The sequence below is a fragment of the Hordeum vulgare genome, chromosome 5H, assembly GCF_904849725.1.
Source record: "Hordeum vulgare subsp. vulgare chromosome 5H, MorexV3_pseudomolecules_assembly, whole genome shotgun sequence".
Classification (NCBI taxonomy): Eukaryota; Viridiplantae; Streptophyta; class Magnoliopsida; order Poales; family Poaceae; genus Hordeum; species Hordeum vulgare.
The window spans coordinates 420747059-420774142 of NC_058522.1; positions in this window are offsets into that span (position 1 = coordinate 420747059).

Genomic DNA, 27084 nt, shown 5'->3' on the forward strand with positions numbered 1-27084 from the left:
GTGGGCCCCTGGCCAGCTTGCAAAGCGGCCAGCCGGGTCCCACGCTTGTACCCTTTATCCATATTGTAGGCCGGCGGGTTCATCTATAAAACCCCCCGGTCGCCCCATGCGTGTACCAACCTCGTTCCCAGCGCCCACCTTTGTCCCTTCGGTTCTCACCGACTTTAGCCTACCTATGGCATATGTTGTGAGTATTCACCGACATTTGGCGCCCACCGTGGGGCTGATCGCGGCATCGGCTGGCTTCACGCGCTGGGCGGGGCCCCGCACCTACACCACCAGATGCATCGCGTCCGGATCAGTTTGCATGCCTGTGGAGCTCGCTTTCGACGAGGCGACGCCCATGATGATCGACGTCCCCGTCCGCCATGCAGATTCGGACGAAGATTCTGACGACGAGGCGCTTCCTAGCGTCGTCGTCGCTGCCATGGAGAACCTCAGCGTTCTCTTCAGCGACCTTCGCCTCAATGACGACCCACGCTACTTCGGCGAGGACTACGACGTTGAGGCGCTCTGCGCCAGCTTCAGCATGCTCTCTATCGCTGAGACGCCTGCCCACGACGTTTACCCTAGTAACGTCCTCATTTTCGACGGCCCTCCACCGTCGGTGGGGTTCTTCCCCCCATACCACGTCGCTGCCGTTTCCAACACCGTGGAGGTGATGGATATCGGCGCCGGCACCAGCACGGCTCCCAGCAAGGCCTCCGCAGGCGCTGGCGAGCCCGCTGTGGCCGCCGCCGACACTCTTCGGGACGTCATCGCCGGCCTGAAGACACCGGTCACCGCTTCCGCTGACCCTGCAGACGCTCGGGCCTCATTGGAGGAGGCTCGCAAGCGCATCTTGGAGGAGGGCATCGCCGTGGCCTCGGCGAAACGCCAGTTGGAGGCTACATGGTCTTACTCCGATTTCCGAGGCCCCCAGTCGGCTTGGATCGGTCCGCAGCCGCGGACGGTTCGTCGCCGAGGTTCTAGGCAGGGACCTGCCCACCTACGAGACTCCTGCGGCCAACATGCGGGCGGCGCAGGCGGTCATGGAGGAGATGGCCAGCCTGGAAGGCGAGGAGCGCGCCTTCTAGGAGAAGCGCGTCAAGGATCTCCTTGACGCCGCTAACCAACAACACGCTCGGTTCGACCCCGGCCAGGCTCATTCAGAGTCCCCGGGGCCGAACTTGGGGGCTCGCCGCGACCCTAGCGGCCAGCACCATGCCGAAGGATCTTCCTCGCATCGCCCTTCCGGCTAGAGGGGCGAGGGAAGCCATGGCCGGCGCTCGCAGCACCAGAGCGAGCACACTTCGGGCCTGCGTCGCGGAGGCGACGAGGGTGACTCAGAGTACGGGGATCTTCCCCCGCGAAGAACTCACGCATCCGGCTCCCGTGGAGCCTCCCCTCTCGCCACCAGGGTCGGCGCCCCCGCCACCCAAGACGAGCGGGACGCCCGCCGGCGTATCATCGCCCTGGCCCATTCGGCCCTCCTAGAGGAAGACGGGCCCGTCGGTCCGGCTTGCTTCGGCCCCCGGATCCGAGGGGAGCCGTTCCCCCGAGGCTTCACCCTGCCTCGGGATACACCGAAATATAACAGCATGGCCAAGCCAGAAGATTGGCTGATCGACTACACCACGGCCGTAGGCATCGCCAGGGGCAACAAGCGCGTAGCGGTTCGCTACGTGCCACTCATGCTGGCCGGCTCAGCCCGGACGTGGCTTAACTCCTGGGTGGATTTCGAGGAGGCGTTCGTCCGCAACTTCACCGGCACCTACAAGCGCCCTGGTCGGCCTCGCGAGCTGGCCATGTGCGTCCAGAAGGCCGACGAACCCCTCCGTGACTATGTCACCCGGTGGACTGAGCTCTGCAACTCCTGTGAGGGGGTGCATGAGGTACAAGCCATACAGTACTTCATCGACGGATGCCGAGACGACACCCTCCTCAAGCACAAGCTCATGTGCACCGAGCCCACCTCCTTGGCGGTGCTCATGGCCAAGGCAGACAAGTACGCCACGGCCGACTCCGCAATGCGCATCAAGGTGACCGCCTCGGACAAGGTCGTGCCTGCGCCGACTACTCCCAAGCCGGCTGGGGACAACCGAGCCGGCCAGAACAACTACAAGCGCAAGGCGGATCACATGGCCAACAACAAGCTAGTGGCCAACGTGGAGGGCGAGACGTCGGCTTCCCAAGCCGCCCCCCACGAAAGCGTCGCAATCGGGGCAACCCCAACTGGCAGCCCAGGCAGTCTTTCGAGCAGCTGCTCGACGCCCCCTGCAAGATACATTCGGGGGCGGCGCCGTCTACCCATACCCTTCGCCAGTGCAGCATTGCACGCCGGTTGTCGCAAGGGGAGGGCCTGCCGGCTCCTCCAGATGCGCAGGCGGCGCCCCGCGCACCGGCTCCCCATCACGCTCTGCTCCCGCCGCCGCCGCCTCGCGACGACGGCCCACATCCTCACGCCTACCAGCATCAAGACGGAGCGTTCGTCGTCTTCACCAGTGAAGGCGACGACAAGCACAGCCTGCGCCAAAGGCGGCGCGAGGTAAATGCCACTGTCCCCCCGGTTCCCCAATACATGCATTGGTCCGACAAACCAATTACTGGAGCCGGGTGGACCACCCTGCGGTGATGCCCAACCCGGGGTCATACGCACTCGTCCTCGACCCCACCTTCGCCTCCAAGAGGCTCACCTGCCGATTCTCCCGGGTGCTGGTCGATGGCGGCAGCAGCATCAACATCCTCTACCTCGACACTCTCCGCAAGCTCGGGCTCAAGGAGACGGACGTCCTGCCAACCAGCACTGTCTTCCACGGCATCGTGCCTGGGCAGTCGTGCTCGCCCATCGGCAAGATCCAGCTGGACGTCCTCTTCGGTGACAAGGCCCACTTCCGCCGTGAGTCCATATGGTTCGAGGTGGTGGACCTCAGTAGCCCGTATCACGCGCTGCTGGGGAGACCGACTCTGGCCAAATTCATGGCTATTCCGCATTACGCCTACCTGAAGATGAAGATGCCGGGTCCCAAGGGCATCATCACCGTTGTTGGCGACTACAAGAAGTTGCTCGAGTGCGCCCATGATAGCAGCCGCCTCGCCGACGCCTTGGTGATTGCCGAGGAGAAGCGGCAGATCGACCGGCTCGTGGCCCAGGCTACCGAGCAGCCGGTGATTCCTTCTCCTCCGTCCCAATCGGGTGGCGAGGGCTCTTTCAAGCCGGCTAAAGAGACCAAGCAGGTCCCACTCGACCCTGCCAACCCGAAGCAGTGCATCACCATCGGGGCTGACCTCAGCCCCAAATAGGAAGGCGAGCTCGTCGACTTCCTTCGTGAGAACCGGGACATCTTTGCATGGTCCCCCAAGGACATGCCGGGTGTTCCGAGGAAGTACGCCGAGCACAAACTTCACGTGTGACCGGATGCAAAGCCGGTGAAACAACCTTTGCGCCACTTCGCCGAGGGGAAGCGGCGCACAATCGGAGAAGAGATCACCCGGCTCCTTGCAACCGGCTTCATCATGGAGGTTTTCCACCTGGACTGGCTGGCGAACCCAGTCCTGGTGCTGCAGAAGAACAACACATGGCGAATGTGCATCGACTACACTAGCCTGAATAAGGCCTGTCCGAAAGACCCTCTCGCGTTGCCTAGGATAGATCAAGTGATCGACTCCACTGCAGGCTGCGAACTGCTGTCATTTCTGGATGCTTATTCAGGCTACCATCAAATCAAGCTGGATCCAGCTGATCGCCTGAAGACCTCCTTCATCACGCCCTTCGGGGCCTACTGCTACACCACCATGACGTTCGGTCTGAAGAACGCAGGTGCGACATTCCAACGCTGCATGCAGCAGTGCCTACTGCCACAGATTGGCAGAAACATCCACGTCTATGTGGATGACATCGTCGTCAAGACGAAGCAGCACTTTAGCCTCCTCGACGACTTGCGAGAGACATTCGCCAATCTGCGCGAATACAAGATCCCACTCAATCCAGAGAAGTGCGTCTTCGGGGTCCCAGGCGGGAAACTCTTGGGGTTCTTCGTATCCGCTCGCAGCATCGAAGCGAACCCTGAGAAAATCAGCACCATCGACCGGCTCGGATCCTCGACGTCCAGAAGTTCGTCGGCTGCTTGGCATCCCTCAGCCGGTTCGTCAGCCGGCTTGGCGAGAAGGCCCTTCCACTCTACCAACTCATGAAGAAGACGACGAAGTTCGAGTGGAACGACCAGGCGGACGAAGCCTTCCGCGACCTCAAGCAGGTAATCTCGAGCCTGCCAATCTTGGCAGCCCCGTATGGAAGGGAACCCATACTCATATACATCGCGGCGACCACTCGCGTGGTCAGCGTAGTGTTGGTAGTTCAGCACAAAGAGGAAGGCAAGGCCCTGCCAGTGCAGCGCCCTGTCTACTACCTTAGTGAGGTCTTGTCCGCCTCTAAGCAGAACTACCCTCATTATCAAAAAATGTGTTATGGTGTTTACTTTGCTGCAAAGAAATTAAAACAATACTTCCAAGAGCATGCCATCACTGTGGTGAGCACGGCTCCACTCTCACAGATCATGGGCAACCGTGATGCCACGGGCAGAATCGCCAAATGGTCCATCCCATGGCGGACCATGATATTCGGTACGAGCCTCGCGCCGCCATCAAATCACACGTGGTGGCCGACTTCTTAGTCGACTGGGCCGAGACCTAGTTTGAGCCACGCATTGGCGGATGCACTTCGATGGCTCGAAGATGCGGACAGGACTGGGAGTCGGCATCATATTGACGTCCCCGAAAGGGGACCAGCTCAAGTACGCTCTCCAGATCCACTTCGCCGCCTCCAACAACGTCGCCGAGTACGAAGCACTGGCTCACGGCCTCCGGCTGGCCAAGGAGATTGGCATCCGGCGGCTCATATGCTTCGGCGATTCGGACCTGGTGGTGCAGCAGGTCTCTGGCGAATGGGACGCCAGGGACGCCAACATGGCAAGCTACCGCTTCCTCATCCAGTAGCTCAGCGGCTCCTTCGAGGTTTGTGAGTTCCACCATGTTCCCAGGGCGGAAAATGAGGCGGCAGATACGCTGGCAAAGATCGGCTCCACAAGGCAGGGCATCCCAGCCGGCGTCTCCCTCGAGCAACTCCACAAGCCGTCTATCAAACCGTCTCCGGAGTCGGCATCAATCTTCGTACCGGCAGACTCCACGATACAAGCGCCGCCGGCTCCGCTAGTTATGCCGGCTATGGACCCCACGCCGGCTGCACTGACGGCACCGGCTCCAAATACGGCATCGACTGAGTCTGCGGTGCAAGCGTCGTCGGCTCCACCAACTACGCCGGCTTCGGATCCTAATCCGGCTCCATTGGTCCACCCGACTCCAACAACAACAACCCCGGCTCTGCCCGGGCTCGAATCCTCCCAGTGGGTGGACGTCATGGAGATAGACGATGAGCCAACTGCAGCAACAGCACCGGAGACGCCATCAAGCTCGGGGGCTGTGGAAGCCCCAACAGTCAAGGCAAAGCGGAGGCGACCCTTGTGTCGGCTCCATCATGGGCTCAGGCCATTCTGGCCTTCCTTCTTCGCGGCGAACTTCCTCAGAATGAGGCGGAGGCGAGACAGACCCAGCGCAGGTCCGCCGCCTATGCCATCATCAATCGCGAGCTGGTACGACACAACACGACCGGCGTGTTCCAACGCTGCGTCGAATCAGAAAAAGGGCAGGAGATCCTTAGAGACATCCACCAGGGGGAGTGTGGGCATCATGCCGCCTCCAGAACCCTGGTGGCCAAAGCATTCCGCCATGGATTCTACTGGCCCACGGCCCTCGAGGAGGCTGTGGATTTGGTGGACAAATGTGAAGGCTGCCAATGCTTCAGTGCACAAAGCCATATGCCGCCTTCAGCGCTGAAAACCATTCCCTTATCATGGCCATTCGCCGTCTGGGGACTGGACATGGTTGGGCCCTTCAAGATGGCTCGTGGAGGGATGACGCATCTTCTGGTAGCGGTCGACAAGTTCACCAAGTGGATCGAAGCCAGGCCTATCAAGAAGCTTGACGGCCCCACGGCTGTCAGGTTCATCACATACATCTCTGTCCGATATGGCGTTCCCCACAGCATCATCACCGACAACGGCACCAACTTCGCCAAGGGCGCCCTGGCGCTCTACTGTTCCAAGGTAGGCATTCGGCTCGACCTGGCCTCGGTGGCACACCCCCAGTCAAACGGCCAAGCGGAGAGGGCCAACGGCCTGATCCTAGCCGGCATCAAGCCAAGGCTGGTGGCACCACTGGTCAGGTCAGCCGGCTGCTGGATCGAAGAACTGCCGGCTGTGCTATGGAGCCTCCGCACCACGCCCAACCGGTCGACCGGCTTCACTCCATTCTTTCTGGTATACGGTCTGAGGCTATCATCCCCACGGATGTCGAATTCGACTCGCCTCGGGTCACCCTATACACAGAAACGGAGGCGAAGGAGGCCAGAGAAGACGGTGTGGATCTCCTCGAGGAAGCAAGGGACTTGGCTTTGAGCCGGACGGCCATCTACCAACAGAAGCTGAGATACTACCACAGCAAAAGGATCATGCCTCTCTCTTTCAGGGAGGGAGACTTGGTCCTCAGAAGAATCCAGCGCACTGCCGGCCAGCACAAGCTCTCACCCCCTGGGAGGGACCCTTCATCATCAGTAGGGCGTTACACAACAACGCTTACTACCTGATCGATGCCCAGAAGCCAAGGAAGCGCAAGAGGGACGACTCCGGCCAAGAAACGGAGCGCCCATGGAACGCAACGTTGCTTCGCCCGTTCTATTGCTAAAAGGCGGAAGACAAACAAAGGAAAGAGCATACACATGTATCTTCCTCCCTCTTCAGGGAACAAAGAAGGCAATAAAAAGGACATGCTCCATGTTTCTTTTTCTCAAAGAGTTCTCACTCATGTGTACGGGGTACACAGCGTACCACCTCTTGCTGGCTTGCTTAAGCTCGGAGGCTACGCAGCGCGGCCCCTTGCTAGCTTTAAACAAGCTCGGGGGCTCGCCAGCCGCCTGAACGGTCAATCCTTGTAGTCGAGCACATAGTGTACCGGCTGACTCCCGGTCCGTCGCTTGAACCTGCGGGCTGGCTCTGGTCGCTCGGTTCGGGATATGACGCCGGGTCAGGTCGAATACATGCAAAGTCCGGCTATACTAGTGACGACCGGCTCGGGTTGGCTCGATCGTACATACGATCTCATTCAAGACTCAAGACGTGCTCTGACTGCCGAGAACAACAAATATGGTGGAAAAAAGCAGGCTCCATGCTTTCTCTTGCTAAAAGAGTTTTCACTCAGTGTACGGGCTACACCGTGTACCACCTCTTGCTGGCTTGCTTAAGCCCGGAGGCTACGCAGAAAAAAGCAGGCTCCATGCTTTCTCTTGCTAAAAGAGTTTTCACTCAGTGTACGGGCTACACCGCGTACCACCTCTTGCTGGCTTGCTTAAGCCCGGAGGCTACGCATCGCAGCCCCTTGCTAGCTTTAAACAAGCTCGGGGGCTCGCCAGCCGCTCGAACGGTCAATCCTTGTAGTCGGGCACATAGTGTACCGGCTGACTCCCGGTCCTTCGCTTGAACCTGCGGGCTGGCTCCGGTCGCCCGGTTCGCGATATGACGCCGGGTCAGGTCGAATACATGCAAAGTCCGGCTATACTAGTGACGACAGGCTCGAGTTGGTTCATTCTAGCCGGCCTCTGATTGGCTTATGTCTTGTTCTTTACGTCTTGATGGCTTCGGATAAGAGAAGTCAACCAGGAATCAAAAGACAGGGTCATAAGACAACACGCTTGGTGACGAATATAATGCTGAATATATACATTCATAAAAAGCATTGGCCCACGGCCCATGTTTGTTACATCCCTTCGGGGGTAGAACAAAAAACACAAAGGGACGCCAGTTACGGGACAACGGCCTCAGGGGTCGTCTCGGCTGCCGCTCCTGATGTGGTAGCATCGCCGCCTTCGGCTCCTCCCAAAGTAGATGCGCCGTCTCCCCTGTTGCGGCCCCCGGCTCCGCTGATCCCGGAGTCGGCATACGCCCCACTGCTGGAGGCGGCTGTAGATTCCGCAGCCCAGGCCGCCTCCTCGGCGCTGCCATCGACGTCGTAGGGCTGAAGGCCGTGCAGATCCTCAGCGATCACGCCGCCGTTCTCGCCCCGCTCCAAGACGAAGTCATCCCAGGCGGCGTACTCGGCGATGGCGCTGGCTCTCACCCGGAGCTCCTCCTCCATGCCTTGCAGCTCCGCCTCTGAGCCGTCGCGTTGGGCAACCAACTTGCCCAAGTTCAGGTTGCGATACCATGACTTGGCCAAGTGCAGGGCCATATAAGCCCCAGACCGCCAGGCGTCCAGGCGCTCTCCACCCGCTGCGAGCCAGCGGACAAGCCGACTCATGGTCGTCGGCTCCACGCCCTCCGGCCACAGGGCCGCCACCATCGACGAACCTGCAACCTGGAGCCGAGTCACCGACTCGCTCAGGACGTGCAGGCGGGCCCGAAGGCCCACGTCGATCTCCTCGACGCTCCAGCCGGAGGTAGTATCTACCTCCTGCCCGGCCGTGCGGCGCTCCTCGCGGCACACCTCAACGGCGGTGTCGGCTGCGACCTGGGTCTCGGAGAAGAGATCTAGGGTAAAGATAGCCGGGATGTAAGAACACAGCAAGAGGACGAGACGGCCAAAAAACCAAACGCAAAACAAGGAAAGGAAACCTATGTTGTAAGGCGCCGTCGGTCTCATGAAAGACCTTGAGGACCTCGCGCTCCCGCACCTCACTCGCATGAGTGAGGCGGGCGATTTCCTCCTGGAGGGTCGCGGCGGACTCCAACGCCTTACCCAGCTGTGTTTGCTTCTGGGTAAGGGCTTCATCCTTCGCCCTCAAGGCGGCGTCCTTGAGGTTCGCCTCCTCAAGATGAAGCGACGCAAGGTGGTCCATGTCGGCAGAGTAGGAGGCCTCCTTCTCCTGCAGCGTGGCCCGCAGCCGCTCCAACTCAACCCGGACGGCTGCCTCGAGCTCCTTCTTCTCCGCCTGAAGAAGGTCCAGCTGCTCTTGGAGCCGGCCGCCGGCTTCGCGAAGGGCATCACGCTCCGCGACAGCCTCGCCCAGCCGGACTTCAAGCTCGGCGATCCGGCTATCAACCCCTAGGTGCTCGTCCTGAAGCTCGTTGTACGCCTGTACCTGAGCATCGTATAGCGCATGCCAAAGGGGAGAGAAAGGGAACATGATTAAGATTCGACCTGGTTAAAAGCATAACCAGCCCGATTCTCGGGGGCTACACCCAGTGGATGCGCTTGCGTGCCCCCACTGAAGAAAAATATGCGGAAGAAAAGGGCCTCCAAGAGATTCGGACCGGTTGGCAATCAACCCGCCCGATTCTCGGCAGCTACACCCAGTGGGTGTGCTGTCGCGCCGCCACTGACGTCAAGAGAAGAGAAAAAAGCGCAAAGAAAAACAGACAAGGCCTACCTGGGTGCGGGCTTCCAGGCGCTCCATGTCGCCGCGTACCACGCGGGCCGCCTGCTCCACCTTCGTCCGGGCGCTGTCAAACAGCGTCACCAGCTCCGGCACGCCGGAAAGAACGGTGCAGACAGGCATTTTCAGGCGGTCCGCGTTCGCGCCCGCCATGACTTCATGGGCATGCTCCCAGGCCGGCCCCCTGCCCTTGGCGCAAAAGGGCCCCGCTAGGGTACGACGATGGCCCCAGCTCCTGGTGCCGGCTCGACGGCCGGCTCGGGCGCCGTCCCAGCCGGCGCTACCTCCTCCGCAGAAGGCGGATGAGCCGCGTCCGGCGCATCCATGGTCGCCCCTGGAGCATCAAGGTCCGCGTCCGGCGTGGTCAGATCCAGGGCCGGCGCGTCAGGATCCTCTTCGGCCCTGGGAGAAACCGGGATCGTCTCGAGGACCACCTGCTCCGGGGCTGCCGGTTCAGACGGCTGGGCCCCTTCGGTCCTTGGGACCGGCCCGGAGGCGGCATCGCTAGCTAGCTCCTCCACACGGGCGTGTGCGGAGGGATCCTGTCTAACCTTCGCACGCTTCTCTACCGGCCTCTCGACCCGGCTGGGGCAAGGCTGATCCACGGCGGCCTTCCCCGCAGCCATGTCCCACCGCCGCTTGGACTCTGCCTCCAGTTCCCTATCGGCAGCATCGGCCACTGCCCAGCCGGCCCGCTCGGCCGCGGAGGCGGTGTCTTCATCCGCATCCTCCGCCTCCCTGATAAGCCAAGCTTCCCAGGAACAAAGTTCATCTCAAAATATGGAAGGGAGAAGAGGAGGAAACCATACCTGACAACTACCGGGACCTGCCTCCGCCCACCGCCACGGCGCCTCTTGGCGTCGCCTGCTCGCTGCCCGGCTAGGGGACCCGGCGCCGGCCGCTTAGAGGCCGGCCGGGAAGTTGTGGCACCCTTGCCCTTCTTCCCAGCTGCCTCATCGGCAGCGGTCGCTCCGCCACCTTGACGCCGGCCGCGCGACGGTAGTTGGCCGGTGACCTCCTCCACCTCATCGGAGTCTACCTCGAAGGCTGCATCAGAGCAGAATGAGGCCTCCTCATCATTGTCCGTCCAGTCTGCTAGGGCGTGCCGCGGGTACTCACCGGACGGCTCGGTCCCTTCCGACTCTAGGGGATATCCCGTTCCGACGGAGGAGTCTGAGCGGGGCTCCATCGCATCCTCATCCTCCATCTCGGAGGCGCCGGACGCCTCCACGTCAGGAGCAGGCTGAGGAAGGGACCCCTGCAGAGTCTTGAACATCTACAAGAAAGGAATTCAATCTGGTTCAGAAAACGCTGCCGGCTTCAGAACAAAACAGCAGAAAAGAAGGGAGTAAGGCTACCATCGGAGGCGAATCCATGCGGGCGGTGGAGATCAGGTTCACCCTTCGCGCTATAGCGCCCGGGGTGAACCTCTTGATGGACAGCCGGCACGGATCGAGCCGGCCGCTCATCTGGCACACCAGATGCGGCCGCCTCTGTAGAGGAAGGATCCGGCAAACCACCATGGTGGCGAGAAGGTCGCGGCCGAGGAGGCCGCTCTCCCTCAAGATATCGAGGTGGGCGCGAATGAGTGCCACCTCGGGATGCGCTTGGGAGTCTTCGTGTCCCAGTTCTGCCGCGTCGGAGGGGCGATGGCGAACGGGGGCATGTTGGGGGCGTCCTGGGCCGGATCGGTGCTCCTCACATAGAAGAACCCCTTCTGCCAATGCTTGACGGAGTCTTGCAAAGGCATCTGGGGGAAGCCGTACTTCGGGCGGTGATGCACCAACGCGGCCCCGCACGACGTCATGGGGCGCGGCCCCTTGAGCTTCTCCACCTCGGATTTCTCCATGGCGATGGATTGCTGCTTGAAGAAGAACAAGCTGCGCCACAGATCGACGCGGGGTTCGATCCCCACGAAGCCCTCGCACAGGACCACGTAGGCGGCCAGCTGTAGTATGGCGTTCGGCGCCAGATGATGCGGCTGCAGGCTAAAGAAATGGAGCCACTCGGCGAAGAAAGAGCTAGCCGGGAGCCCGAAACCCCGGTAGAAGTGCTCGGCGAAGACCACGACCTCCACCGCGACAGGTGCGGGAGAGGCCTCGGAGCCAGGAAGGCGCACCGACACTTGGGAGGCTGGGGGCAGCAGTCGTTGATGGCGGAGCGCATCGATGAGCTCCTCGTCGACGTCACTGCCCAGCCAGGCCCCCTGCAAGGACGACTGCTGCGCCGACGACCTCTTCGAAGAAGACCCATTGGCCATGGCTACGGGTGGTGAGAGCTCGAAGCGGTCGGCGGAGGCCTCGAGGGCAAACAAGAAGGAGACGAAGGGCGCGAGCTCTTCTTCTCAGGACGCAAGGAGGAAGAAAGCATGGAGCAGGGCAAGAAGAGGGGTGAATGGCCTCCCCGAAACCCTCACGTCCCATTTAAACCCCCACGAAGCGTCGTGGGGAGGGGATCCAGTGCGCGTCGGGCCCCATTAATTCCGTGTATAACGGGTGGTAACGCCTCCCTAAGCCCAACCGTCGCGAAGCAAATCCGCAGAAGATCTCCCGCACGGAGGCCGAGGGGGCGTCGTGGCGGGACCCAGGGCCCAGGCCGAGTCCCGTCAAGCAGTAATCGCCATCATTATGCCAGGTGGGGCCTGGCAGGTGGCGTTCTCCGGGCCAGTTGCGACAGACCGAAGCGTCGCTACGAAGATGCCCGGCTCCGGAGCCGGCGCCCTTCGCCGCAAACAAAAGCCAAAATATTAAGACAAGACAACAAGCTGGTGAGGCTGCTCGCCCGCAGGCGGCGGACCTCGCCAGCTTCGGGGACTACTGTCGGGGGGATAACCCCGGGGTAGGGTCATCGAGCCTGCTCCTTCATTTCCAGCCCAATGGACATGAAGGTATGGAGATTTCCAAGGCCAAAGTCTTCTAACCGGCTAGGCCTCGCCTGCCGGCTAGACGATGAGGCGGCCACCTTTCTGGCCGGCCAGGCATCCCCTGCCGGCTAGAATGTAGGCAGCCTCCCCTTCAGAGCCGGCCTGGTCTCGCCAGCCGGACTGGGGAGGAGGCGGCCACCCGCAAGCCGGCTAACCAAGCAGGCTAGCCGGCCGAGGATCACCAGTCACATCAGATCATAGGTCAGGAAAGGACCTCCCGATTAAATGTAGCGACGCGTCAGCAAAGGTACTGGATCGAGGCGTCCGGCAGGTACGAGCGTCGGCGGCCACGCCGCTGACCTACCCCGGCTATGATCCATCACCTAGCCTGATGTCGGACCGTCACACTCCCACTCCATTACTACACTCGGCGTGGGGAACAGTGGAGGCGGTCGTACAGCCTGCCCATGAAGAATCTCGCGGGGCGACGCTTGACGTACAACGCGTGCTCAGCGTCAACCTTAGTCCCACAGGTAAACGAGACCATGCAGCCGGCAGGCCCCTCATCGACAAGACAAGACCCTCGTGGGCCCCTGGGCAGCTTGCGAAGCGGCCAGCCGGGTCCCACGCTTGTACCCTTTATCCATATTGTAGGCCGGCGGGTTCATCTATAAAACCCCCCGGTCGCCCCCCATGCAGAGGGGCCGATCACTTACCAGTCATTCAACACTACACTCCCACCAACCAATAGAGAGTGAGGCAGAGACGAGGCGGCTGCTCCCTGTTGGGGAACGTCGCATGGGAAACAAAAAATTTCCTACGCGCACGAAGACCTATCATGGTGATGTCCATCTACGAGAGGGGATGAGTGATCTACGTACCCTTGTAGACCGTACAGCAGAAGCGTTAGAGAACGCGGTTGATGTAGTGGAACGTCCTCACGTCCCTCGATCCGCCCCGCGAACAATCCCGCGATCAGTCCCACGATCTAGTACCGAACGGACGGCACCTCCGCGTTCAGCACACGTACAGCTCGACGATGATCTCGTCCTTCTTGATCCAGCAAGAGAGACGGAGAGGTAGAAGAGTTCTCCGGCAGCGTGACGGCGCTCCGGAGGTTGGTGATGACCTTGTCTCAGCAGGGCTCCGCCCGAGCTCCGCAAAAACGCGATCTAGAGGAAAAACCGTGGAGGTATGTGGTCGGGCTGCCATGGAAAAGTCGTCTCAAATCAGCCCTAAAACCTCCGTATATATAGGTGGGAGGGAGGGGGCCTTGCCTTGGGGTCCAAGGACCCTCAAGGGGGTCGGCCGAGCCAAGGGGGAGGACTCTCCCCCCCAAACCGAGTTGGACTAGGTTTGGTGGGAGGGAGTCCTCCTCCCTTCCCACCTCCTCCCTTTTTTTTCTTTTCCTCTTGATTTTTCTTCTCTTGGCGCATAGAGCACTTGTGGGCTGTCCCACCAGCCCACTAAGGGCTGGTGTGTCTCCCCCAAGGCCTATGGGCTTCCCCGGGGTGGGTTGCCCCTCTCCGGTGAACTCCCGGAACCCATTCGTCATTCCCGGTACATTCCCGGTAACTCCGAAAACCTTCCGGTAATCAAATGAGGTCATCCTATATATCAATCTTCGTTTCCGGACCATTCCGGAAACCGTCGTGACGTCCGTGATCTCATCCGGGACTCCGAACAACATTCGGTAACCAACCATATAACTCAAATACGCATAAAACAACGTCGAACCTTAAGTGTGCAGACCCTGCGGGTTCGAGAACTATGTAGACATGACCCGAGAGACTCCTCGGTCAATATCCAATAGCGGGACCTGGATGCCCATATTGGATCCTACATATTCTACGAAGATCTTATCGTTTGAACCTCAGTGCCAAGGATTCGTATAATCCCGTATGTCATTCCCTTTGTCCTTCGGTATGTTACTTGCCCGAGATTCGATCGTCAGTATCCGCATACCTATTTCAATCTCGTTTATCGGCAAGTCTCTTTACTCGTTCCGTAATACAAGATCCCGCAACTTACACTAAGTTACATTGCTTGCAAGGCTTGTGTGTGATGTTGTATTACCGAGTGGGCCCCGAGATACCTCTCCGTCACACGGAGTGACAAATCCCAGTCTTGATCCATACTAACTCAACTAACACCTTTGGAGATACCTGTAGAGCATCTTTATAGTCACCCAGTTACGTTGCGACGTTTGATACACACAAAGCATTCCTCCGGTGTCAGTGAGTTATATGATCTCATGGTCATAGGAATAAATACTTGACATGCAGAAAACAGTAGCAACAAAATGACACGATCAACATGCTACGTCTATTAGTTTGGGTCTAGTCCATCACGTGATTCTCCCAATGACGTGATCCAGTTATCAAGCAACAACACCTTGTTCATAATCAGAAGACACTGACTATCATCGATCAACTGGCTAGCCAACTAGAGGCATGCTAGGGACGGTGTTTTGTCTATGTATCCACACATGTAAATGAGTCTTCATTCAATACAATTATAGCATGGATAATAAACTATTTATCTTGATACAGGAATTATAATAATAACTATATATTCATTATTGCCTCTAGGGCATAATTCCAACACTCCCCTCTTCCTCCTCCCAACACAGCTCCAGGAGCAACATTGTACTATGTTCCCATACATCAAACATACAAGCAGGATTAGGGGTATTATCTCTACGGAGAGCCCCGAACCTGGGTACATCGTGCGTCCCATGCGTGTACCAACCTCGTTCCCAGCGCCCACCTTTGTCCCTTCGGTTCTCACCGACTTTAGCCTACCTATGGCATATGTTGTGAGTATTCACCGACAATGAGTCTACGTGGGAAACCGTCCTTCGTCCCATAGAGGGAGTCTAAGTCGTCTGCGAGTCATCTCGGAAGGAAGGATAACCCGTCGCGTGACGTGAAAGACTGGGAAACGGATTGGGGCAGGGGTCTTTTAAGTCCTCCCGTCTGTTGCAAATCGCCTAGACCGACCGTCACCTTCAGCTACCGCTTTTTGATCTCGCCCCTCCTGGTGTTAGCTCTCGACTGTTGTCCATGTCGTCCATCGATGATGGGGGTGAAAAAGGGGGGCCGGTGAGGCTCCCACCCACCCGAAGTCGCTCGGCGATGACAGGATAGTAGACGGGACGGTGGCCAGGGGGTTGATTGTGCCCGCGGGGGATTCTGGTCATAATAGCAACTGGGATGAGAGGGAAGATGTCGGGCTGGATGGGTCGGGCGCCGGAATTGGTGGTGAGGTGCATATGGATGATGATTTTGTCGTGGATGAGGAACCGGCGGTGGAACCAGTGGTTGCGCCGCCGCGGTGGAGACTCCTTGGCCGCTATGTCAACATTGAGCGGCCAAATGTCGACGATAAGGCGGAACACTTCAGCGAGGTCTGGAAGGTCCGTACAAGCCTCAATATCGCAAGGATTAAGAACAATTGGTATGTAGTGACCTTCTTTTCAGAGGGGGTTATAACTTTGTGGCTCATGGAGGACCTTGGATCTTTAAGGGAAACACCCTCATTGTCGGGCCGTTCAAGGATGGAGAACAGCCATCGGAAGCTAAACTGAACTCGGTTCTCATCTGGGTCCGTGTATACAATGTCCCATCAAACTGGCGCTTATGGAGAATTCCTCAGGGTCTGTTGGGCACAGTCATGGAGGTGGATGCAGAGGCTGATGGAAGCATGGTTCATGATTTTTTGCGTATCCGTGTGGACCTGCCGCTAGGGCGTCGCCTCCAGACTAAAATTACCATCAGCAAGGAGCCGATGAGGCAAGTAGTCTACCCTCTGAGGTATGACAGAGTGCCTCATTACTTCTTCTGGTGTGGGTTCATAGGCCATGATGACAACCAATGTGAGAAGAAAAGTGATAGAGGCAAAGTTGTCCATGTCTTTCGATAAGATGATGGTTATCGTTTTTGGTGGAGCAGACTTTGACGATCCGACTACGAACGTGTGAGGACGTCGCGCCTTAGCGATTGCTAAACCAACTCCGAGAGGTTATTGACCACGCCGGAGAATGATCAACCTTAGCACCAGGGTCTGTTTCCTACACGCAAACGAAGAACAAGCAAGAAACTAAGATTGCAATCTGGATATTGCGAATATAAGAGGAAAGCTTTATTGATGAATATGGGGTTTTGTGACGCCTTTGTCTAGTCGTGGAACACAAACAAAGAACGCGAAGTTGTAGCTATAGCGAACTTGTAATCTAAACAAAACCCATGTCTAAACGGTGCCCTAAGGGCTGTATGTATGAGGGAATAGAGAGGTAATTTCGTGACCCTTGGAGGAGGGGTCCGAAAACTACCCTAAACTCGGTTTCCCCACACATACAGACTCTAAAAACAGCCTACGTGGTAGTATTTCGAAATTACATGGGCCTCGCCCAAAAATAAGGTGACACAACACCTATAATAGCCTATGGACGAAATTTATAAAGTGACATCTTGAATATTTCGTCCAAGCCTTCATGCTTGTCACGCCCAAGATGCGACCCTATCCTTAATTTGGCACGAGGGCCTCGTCAGGGATAGAAGCGCATCTCGTCGTTTCGCAAGAATGGATATCGTTACAAGTACATGTATTGAAAAGAAAAGATATATAGAATTGGTTACACTCGCCACAAGCTACATCAGAGTCACGTACGTACAATACATAATCATCATGAAGAAGAGCAGGGTCCGACTACGAACGAAAACAAACGAGAAAAGAAGAACAACATCCCTCCTTGCTATCCCAGGCTGCCGGCCTGGAACCCATCCTAGATCGATGAAGAAGAAGAAGAAGAAGCAACTCCAAATGAACAATCAATGCGCTCGCGTCAAGTAACCTTTACATGTACCTGCAACTGGTGGTGTAGTAATATGTGAGCCACAGGGGACTCAGCAATCTCATTTCCAAAGGTATCAAGACTAGCAAAGCTTAATGGGTGAGATATGGTTAAGTGGTGAGGCTGCAGCAAGCGACTAAGCAATATATGAGGTGGCTAACTTACGAGTACAAGAATAAAGAGGGGAAAGATCTACGCATAGCGGACGTGAACTACGGTTGATCAAATGAATGATTCTGAACACCTACTTACGTCAGTCATAACCCCACCGTGTCCTCGATCGGAGAAGGAACTCACAAAAGAGACAGTCACGGTTACGCACTCAGTTGGCATATTTTAATTAAGTTAACTTCAAGTTGTCTAGAACCAGTGTTAAACAAAGTTTCCACGTTGCCACATAACCGCGGGCACGGCTTTTCGAAAAGATTTACCCCTGCAGGGATACTCCAACTAGTCCATCACAAATTACCACAAGCCGCACAGAAGATCACGACACTCGCGATCTCATCGGATTCCTTAGTGGAAAACCTCAACTCTGAGATTACCCAAAGCATCACCGGAATCCCAATGCACAAGATATCTCGTCAGAGGTAAAACTAATCCAGCAAGGACGCCCGACGTGTCGACGATCCCGATAGGAGCCGCATATCTCGTTCTCAGGACACGACGGATGAGCTAGACGTCGGGATCGCTAAACCCTGGGTGACCAGGGGGCGCCGGAGATCGCTCAGGTAGGACCAACACTCATGAGGAGCACTGGCCCGGGGGTTGATTAAATTACTCCGCGGGTGCCGGCGGGTCCCTATTCATTATTATTAGATTATTAGGCAAATGTAGTACCAAAGTTGGGCCTTGCCAGACCAGCTTTAATCTAAGACGAATTATCAAGGGGGTCCCCATAACAACCCCGATCGTGTTAGGAGCGCTCAATTATGGAACATAACACCGGTAGCCGAAACTAAGGGGGCAAAGGTGGAACAAAACACCAGGCTAAAAAGGCCGAGCCTTCCACCTTTTACCAAGTATATAGGTCCATTAAATAATTAGCATTTAATAGGGTGATAAAACAAAGAACCCATGTTATCACATGGAAGCAACTTCACCTGCAACTAGCAACGCTAACACCGGGTTAAGCAAGCGGTAACATAGCCAATCAGTGGTTTGCTAGGTTGTGAACAGGTTGAAGGTTTTCATGGCATTGTTGAGAGGCTGATATTTAACATGTGGTAGGCAACGAGACATAGCGACAGAAACGATAAAAACTAGCATGGCAATGATAGTAATGGTATCTAGGGAAATGGTCATCTTGCCTGAGAACCCGCCTGGAAGAAGAATGACTCCGTGAAGCAGACGAACCGATGTAGTCAAACGGGCCCTCACATTCCGACAGGCTTGCGGAACTCTATCGAGACGAAGCAAACCGGAAACAAGCATCAACACACGGAATACACCACACGATGCACAACATATATGATGCATGAACGGCTGAACACATGCAAGACATGGCATGACAATTCACAACACTCAAACACTACACATTAAGTGAAGTTCAATATGCAATGAGTTGCATATTGATGAAACTCCACGTTTAAATATTTAGTTCTATCCCGATTAGATACACGACAATATTAGATGGTGCTAAACATGGCAAGAGGTGAAGCATAATTATACTTCCTATCTAGACATTTTAAATGAGGTCGGAAATGACATATAGCATCTCCGAAATGACCTCACATGTTAATTTACAATTCTGTCCAGATCTGAACTAACACGGTTAATTAGTTGTTAAACAGAAAAACAAATAGGTTCACGTGATTCTACGCGTCGTTACAAGCAATTTACACATAGAGAACATCTCCAACGGAGCTACGGTTCAAAAGATACGAGCACCGCAAGATATGATGGCATGAATGCAATATGTGTGTAAATGGCATCTACAACATTTCAAAACACACAACCAGCAAGATAATATGAAACTACACGAGATTCTAAGCAAGTTTCATATAGGACACGATCAAAACGGAGCAACGGTTCAACAACTACGAGCTAAACAAGAAATCACTACAATCTGCCAAAATCAGCCAAATAGCATTTTCTACACCCCACAACTACGAGCTACACAAATCTAAAATGCACAACCAAGGCATGGGGCAGTAGAGGGAAAGAATCACTACCACATACAACTAATAACACCTAGCATGGATGCATGGATCACTAGGAAAAGAAGTCACAAAATGGCTTTTCACACACAGTTTCAGACTTAGTGAAAATAACAGTTTATGAAACTACAATTTTCGATCTGTAGACATATTGACAGCAGCAAAACCATAAGCTACAGGACTCCAAATGGCATGAAAATCCACAGCATGCTAGAGAATCCTAAAGTCTACAACTAACTACATTGCATCAACCTCAAAAGAGCTACAGATCACCAGATAAACTCATGCAAAGACAACAACAAAATATAACAGATTTCAGACTTAGAAATATTTCAGCATCTACAAATCAGCACTATTTCCTAGCAAGTTGAGAGCAAGCAAACCACACCTAAGCATGGATTTCTATTGCAACCAAAAATACCAGGGGCTAGACTAAACATCCAAGGCCATATCTCTAGTTGACAACTCCTTCATAACACGCACGGAATAAATCCCACAAAATAAACAAAAGCGCAACATGGCAAAATATCACGTGGACTAACTTGCTCAAAATCTAAAACTAAATACACAGTTAAATCCTATGGATTTTTTTACCCCGGAAACATATAAAACATGTGGGGTTGCAACATAAAAATATCGCCACACGTATATGGCAGATTATGTCCTATACGCGATATAATAAACTAGCGTCGGAATCATACACGCAAAAATACCAACAACTACTTAAAATACATGGCAATAGGGTTCCTAAAACATGAGCATTTTATCTACGACGTTCGAACAATCTGGACACGCACGAGAATTAAAACGGGACAAAAACATAATAGGACAGCACGCTAAACTAGGCATTCGACACGTCAAACTCCGTCCAACAAGCATGCAAGTTACAAAAACATAATCTGCGCGCAAAACTACACAATTTACATATACTACACGTTCCGATCCGACACACGGATAAAAAGTTACGGGCGTTTTAATATACCTCAAATATCTATAATTAAATTAATTCTGGAAAAACCTAAATTATCTAAATGGGCCGAAACCATTCTAATGCTACATAGGGGGGTGGCGCAGGTTACTATCTAGCGCCTAGTGCGCGATTTAGGGCGACAGATGGGGCCTCACCTTGCGGGCTTCGGTCCAAGAGAGGAGGAGGTCGGTCGCGTGGGGGGAGAGGCCGAGCTGGGCCCTGGGCGACAGGGCTGACGCGGACGGGCCGACGGGGCGGCCTGACAGGCCGGGGCGAGGCCCACACGGGCGGTCAGCGCTGGGAGCGCCCTGCCTCTCCCGATCTGATCGAGGCGAGGGCACGCAGCGGCGGGAGTTGACGGCGACGGCGGCAAAAGGCGAGGCGGGGGGGGGGGGGGGGCGAAGCATGGGCGAGGGGGTGGCCAGGCCGCGGCAGTTGGTGGCGGATCCGCCCGGAATCCGGCGTGGGCGGCGAGGAGCGGGCTGGCTCCTCGTGCTAAGGTCCGACGAGGACGAGGCTGCCTGGTCGCCGGCGTTGACTGGGGTGACGGGGAGGCCGCAGAGAGGCTGGGGAACGACGGCTCCGGCGAGGTCGATGCCGGGGAGACCGGATCCTGGCCGGAGGCGGGCCAGCGACGACAAGAACCTTGGGTCTGTGCGGATCGACGGGGGCAGCCATGGGAGGCTCGGGGCTGCTCTCTTGGCCCTCTGGACGTCGTACGTGTCCGGTTGGAGGCGCGGACATGTCCGGTAGGTGGAAACTGGGCGAATTTGATCAATTAGATGTGAATCCAATGGTCATATTTGTTCAGAGGGGTGGGGCTGCGGGATTTTGAAGGGTGAGGGCTAGCAGGTAGAGTTTTTGAGGGGGGGTGGCTGCAAAAATGACTAGGGGGAACCCTAGTGAAGTGAGAGGGGTCTCTCCATGGGGTGGAGCTTATATAGGGTTGGTCTAAGGTGGGGTGGACCTCGTCCGTCCGATCGCGATCCGACGACCACGAACGGAGGAAGTGGCTAGGTGGCACTACTGGCCTATGTAGATGGGCTATGTAGGGATGAGAGGGAAATAGCGCGGCGCGACAACAAGATTTAAAACACCGAAACACGTCCGACGATAGACCGAATATGGTGCCGCTACGGTCGACCGTTCGGGTACCAGACGGACTCCGATTGCGATGAAATTTGGCAGGCGGTCTACCTATAATATGTTAAGACGGCACGCCACGTTCCAACCCAATCGGAGAAAGTTTTATACCCGCCTTTGAAAACAAGATTTAAACGATGTCGCGGGCGTGTGCGTGTGTGATCGGGCTCACAACGGACAACGATGAGAATAGGGAACTAACAACGGATGCAAGTTTGAAAACTGACGGCAACGGGATGCCGATGCAATACTGATGATGCGCATGATGCGATGAAGATGCAACAAATAAAAATAACCACACAAAAAAACGGAAATAAAGGGGAATCTTCTGGGGCGTCGGTCTCGGTCTGTCACAACTCTCCTACACTACAAGAGGATCTCGACCCGAGATCCAAGAATGAAAGGGGAAGAGGAAGAGAAAGCACGTGGTAAAACTTAATCGCTTCTTTGACAAACGAGTGAAACCAACGATCCTTAAAGGTTGCAATGGGATGAGGAATGATATGAGAAACAAGCAAGAATTCACGAAAAATTTCGGCCGCACTTCGGTAGGAAAAGGGGACAAAAAATTCGATAAGATAGGAAAACTAGACAAGATTCATAACAAACAACTAAATAGAGCAAGGGAACACCATGATCTTGTCAGAACAAGATGACAGATTGAAGAGAGCAACATCACAAAGCCTCCGGTAGAAAGATTAGAAACTAGCTCTTTGCAAGAAGAGAACGAAGGAGAAATAGAGAACTACTACCACAACAATCTTGAAGAACATCTTGAGAAGAAATGAAACCTTGATGCACCACCATGACGAACCTCTTGGGGAACACCGGAATGAAATGATGAAAGAATAAGATTAAAGGCCTTGCAATGATTTAGATGAAGCTTCTCAAAGAGATACTTGATAGAACTTGGAACTTCGGAAAAGAAAGATAAGCACTTGAGAAAAAGGAATTGATATCGTGAGCCACTCCGGAAGAAGAATGGAAACCATTTGATGAAGCAAGAATAAGAATCATGTTATGCTTATCCTTCATCAAGTTTAATTGATGACAAGCAACGGATTTAACATACCCCTTATTCTTCTAGAAATGATCGAGGAGAGAAATATGAGCACAAACTAGAAGAACTCTTGAAAGAAACACCGGTGAGAATTTAAATGAATGAGGCAACCATGAATGAATGGAGATACATGAGAATGAAGAGATCATGAGCCACCTAAGAGAAAACTAGAACAAGGCACCGGATAAACGAGAGACGAACGAAGAGGCAACAATGGAGAAGAATTTGAGAATGAAAGCTGCAAGCTGAGAATGAACAAAATCTTCTGGATGATGGCCTTCGTAGGATCGAGAATGAAAACAACTCAGAAAAGCACCGGATAGCAAGAAAGGGATTACTCATGATTGGAACAATCAAGATGATGGCACCAAGCTGAAATGATGAATCTTCTAGAGAATGGACCAAGATTTGAGAGAAACACTCCTTCGGGCTTCCAAGCTGAAAATGATGACGAGAAACAATACCAGGGATAATGAGACACTCCGGAATAAAGAAGAATGAAAGGTTGAGCCAAAGACAAGCAACAATTGAAATTGATCTAGGAGCAGGGATAAGACTGTTGGAAAACATTCTTATGTCATATTTGAAAAGATTTAGAGATCTCCGGAAAAAATTAGAAGAGACATATAAGATCCTGGGGAAAACCTGTGGGTTATGGGCCCACTCAAAGAAACCACCATTGAAAAGATTTCTTAGAAGGAGAGGTATTGCACCGGTATAAACAAAACTAGATGAGATTGAAAACCTCGAAATAATGAAAGATCTGAAAACAAGAAACTCTAAGATATCTTCAACGCACCGGATAGAATAGAGAGAAATGGCAACAAGCAGACTTGATAAGAATTTTCAACATGGAAAAGAATTGAAAGATGAAAAGGATATGATGACACGAATAACTGAATTAAAATCACCGGAAAAAGAACAAAATGAAGAAATGATGAACTCGACTCCTGAGAATCTTCACAATGAATCACCGGATACTAGAGAATAGAAAGGATAACGGAAGCACAATGAAAAGAAAACTCTTGGATGAAAATTGACTCACTCAGAAAAAAGGGTGGGAAGGCGGGGAAAAACAAAGAGAACTTGGGACAGATGAGATGAACTCCGGAATAAAATGAGAGAATGATCTTGCAAAATTGGAAATGATTGAATTCACTTGAAGAGAAGCACACCGGTTGAAAAAGGATTGATATGACAACTCCGGTTGACAAGGATTGAGAAGACACTTTGATTGAGCAAAATAATTAATGAGCATTCCCATAGAAATATGAGAACAGCTCTTGGAAAGATATGAAATCACCATTTGACATCGAAGCAACTTGAATTACCATATTCCAACAAAAACAAAAGTTGCGGCTTATGAAACAAGCCAGAACAAATTCATGAGAGAGATTTCCGTTCAATATTTTTGTGGACAGGATCGCACGGGCTCAATCCTTACAGTAGCCATCATGTGCAAGGCAGTGCACACAACATACGAAGTGTCCCCGAGTCGTAGCAAGCTACAAGGACTCTTTAAGACACAACGAGAACCGCTGTAAGACGACCGTGAATAAACGAATCCACTAGATGTTGAACCCCAACCTAACATCATTTATTTGTTGGAAGATTGTCCTATAAGCAACTACTTGAATTCCCACCTAAGAACTCCCGAAATTTGTGGTCATGCAATCTGGTACACGGATACAAGGAGTTATCACTCAACTCCTATACTAACCCGTCCAATGTATCACATCCGTCAACACATAACCAGAATCTTGGACCTTCGTCTACTACAGACCCTCGTGATCACAATGATACAAAGTATGGCAGTACTCCCGAACAATCTACACCAGTACTGGGGACATCGGGGTTATCTCGCCACTACTAGTATTGAAGCAATTACGAACATCCTTCATTCTGAGATACTAAGAAACCTGAATGATAACGATGTGCTCGAGAATCCCCTGGAGCTCAACTCCCCGGAAGAAATCAAGTCAGACAGGAGGCACCAAGACAGAACTCCGTCACATCGACATCATATAGATTCCAAAAATATCCGCGTGATCCTAAAAAAAATTTGAGTGAGAAGAGGAGTAGAATTAAAATATTACATCAAGATTCCTCACCAGAGCATAGAAGAGGAGAAAAAAGAATCATACTCTCTGATATATAACTAGACTCAAAGTAGTTTTTCACTAGACTCGACTCGGCCAAGTTCGATCAATCAAGGGGGCTCCTAGGTCGGTACTGCTCTGATACAAACTTGTCACGCCCAAGATGCGACCCTATCCTTAATTTGGCATGAGGGCCTCGTCAGGGATAGAAGCGCACCTCGTCGTTTTGCAAGAATGGATATCATTACAAGTACATGTATTGAAAAGAAGAGATATATAGAATTGGCTTGCACTCACCACAAGCTACATCAGAGTCACATCACTACAAATCATGAAGAAGAGCAGGGTCCGACTACAGACGAAAACAAACGAGAAAAGAAGAATGACGTCCATCCTTGCTATCCCAGGCTGCCGGCCTAGAACCCATCCTAGATCGATGAAGAAGAAGAAGAAGAAGCAACTCCAAATGAACAATCAACGCGCTCGCGTCGAGTAACCTTTACCTATACCTGCAACTGGTGGTGTAGTAACCTGTGAGGCATAGGGGACTCAGCAATCTCATTTCCAAAGGTATCAAGACTAGCAAAGCTTAATGGGTGAGATATGGTTAAGTGGCGATGCTGCATCAAGCGACTAAGCAATATATGAGGTGGCTAACTTCCGAGTACAAGAATAAAGAGGGGGAAGATATACGCATAGCGGACGTGAACTACGGTTGATCAAATGAATGATCCTGAACACCTACTTACGTCAGTCATAACCCAACTGTGTCCTCGATCGGAGAAGGAACTCACGAAAGAGACAATCACGGTTACACACTCAGTTGGCATATTTTAATTAAGTTAACTTCAAGTTGTCTAGAACCAGTGTTAAACAAAGTTTCCACGTTGCCACATAACCGCGGGCACGGCTTTCTGAAAAGATTTAACCATGCAGGGGTGCTCCAACTAGTCCATCCCAAATTACCACAAGCCGCATAGAAATCCTCGATCACGACACTCGCGATCTTGTCGGATTCCTTAGTGGAAAACCTCAACTCTGAGATTACCCAAAGCATCACCGGAATCCCGATGCACAAGATATCTCCAAAGGTAAAACTAATCCAGCAAGGCCGCCCGACGTGTCAACGATCCCGATAGGAGCCGTGTATCTCGTTCTGAGGACACGACGGATGAGCTAGACGTCGGGATCGCTAAACCCTGGGTGACCAGGGGGCGCCGGACATCGCTCAGGTGGGACCAACACACATGAGGAGCACTGGCCCGGGGGTTGAATAAATTACTCCTTGGGTGCCGGCGGGTCCCTATGCATTATTATTAGGTTATTAGGCAAATGTAGTACCAAAGTTGGGCATTGCCAGACCAGCTTTAATCTAAGACGAATTATCAAGGGGTTCCCCATAACAACCCCGATCGTGTTAGGAGCGCTCAATTATGGAACATAACACCGGTAGCCGAAACTAAGGGGGCAAAGGTGGAACAAAACACCAGGCTAAAAAGGCCGAGCCTTGCACCTTTTACCAAGTATATAGGTCCATTAAATAATTAGCATTTAATAGGGTGATAAAACAAAGAACCCATGTTATCACATGGAAGCAACTTCACCTGCAACTAGCAACGCTAACACCGGGTTAAGCAAGCGGTAACATAGCCAATCAGTGGTTTGCTAGGTTGTGAACAGGTTGAAGGTTTTCATGGCATTGTTGAGAGGCTGATATTTAACATGTGGTAGGCAACGAGACATAGCGACAGAAACGATAAAAACTAGCATGGCAATGATAGTAATGGTATCTGGGGAAATGGTCATCTTGCCTGAGATCCCGCTTGGAAGAAGAATGACTCCGTGAAGCAGATGAACCGATGTAGTCTAACGGGCCCTCACATTCCGACACGCTTGCGGAACTCTATCGAGACGAAGCAAACCGGAAACGAGCATCAACACACGGAATACACCACACGATGCACAACACATATGATGCATGAACGGCTGAACACATGCAAGACACGACATGACAATTCACAACACTCAAACACTACACATTAAGTGAAGTTCAATATGCAACGAGTTGCATATTGACGAAACTCCACGTTTAATTATTTAGTTCTATCCTGATTAGATACACGGCAATATTAGATGTTGTTAAAGATGGCAAGAGGTGAAGCGTAATTATACTACCTATCTAGACATTTTAAATGAGGTCAGAAATGACATATAGCATCTCCGAAACGACCTCACATGTTAATTTACAATTCTGTCCAGATCTAAACTAATATGTTTAATTTGTTTTTAAATAGCAAACTAAATAGGTTCACGTGATTCTATGCATCGTTACAAGCAATTTACACATAGAGAACATCTCCAACGGAGCTACGGTTCAAAAGATACGAGCACCGCAAGATATGATGGCATGAATGCAATATGTGTGCAAATTGCATCTACAACATTTTAAAACACACAACCAGCAAGATAATATGA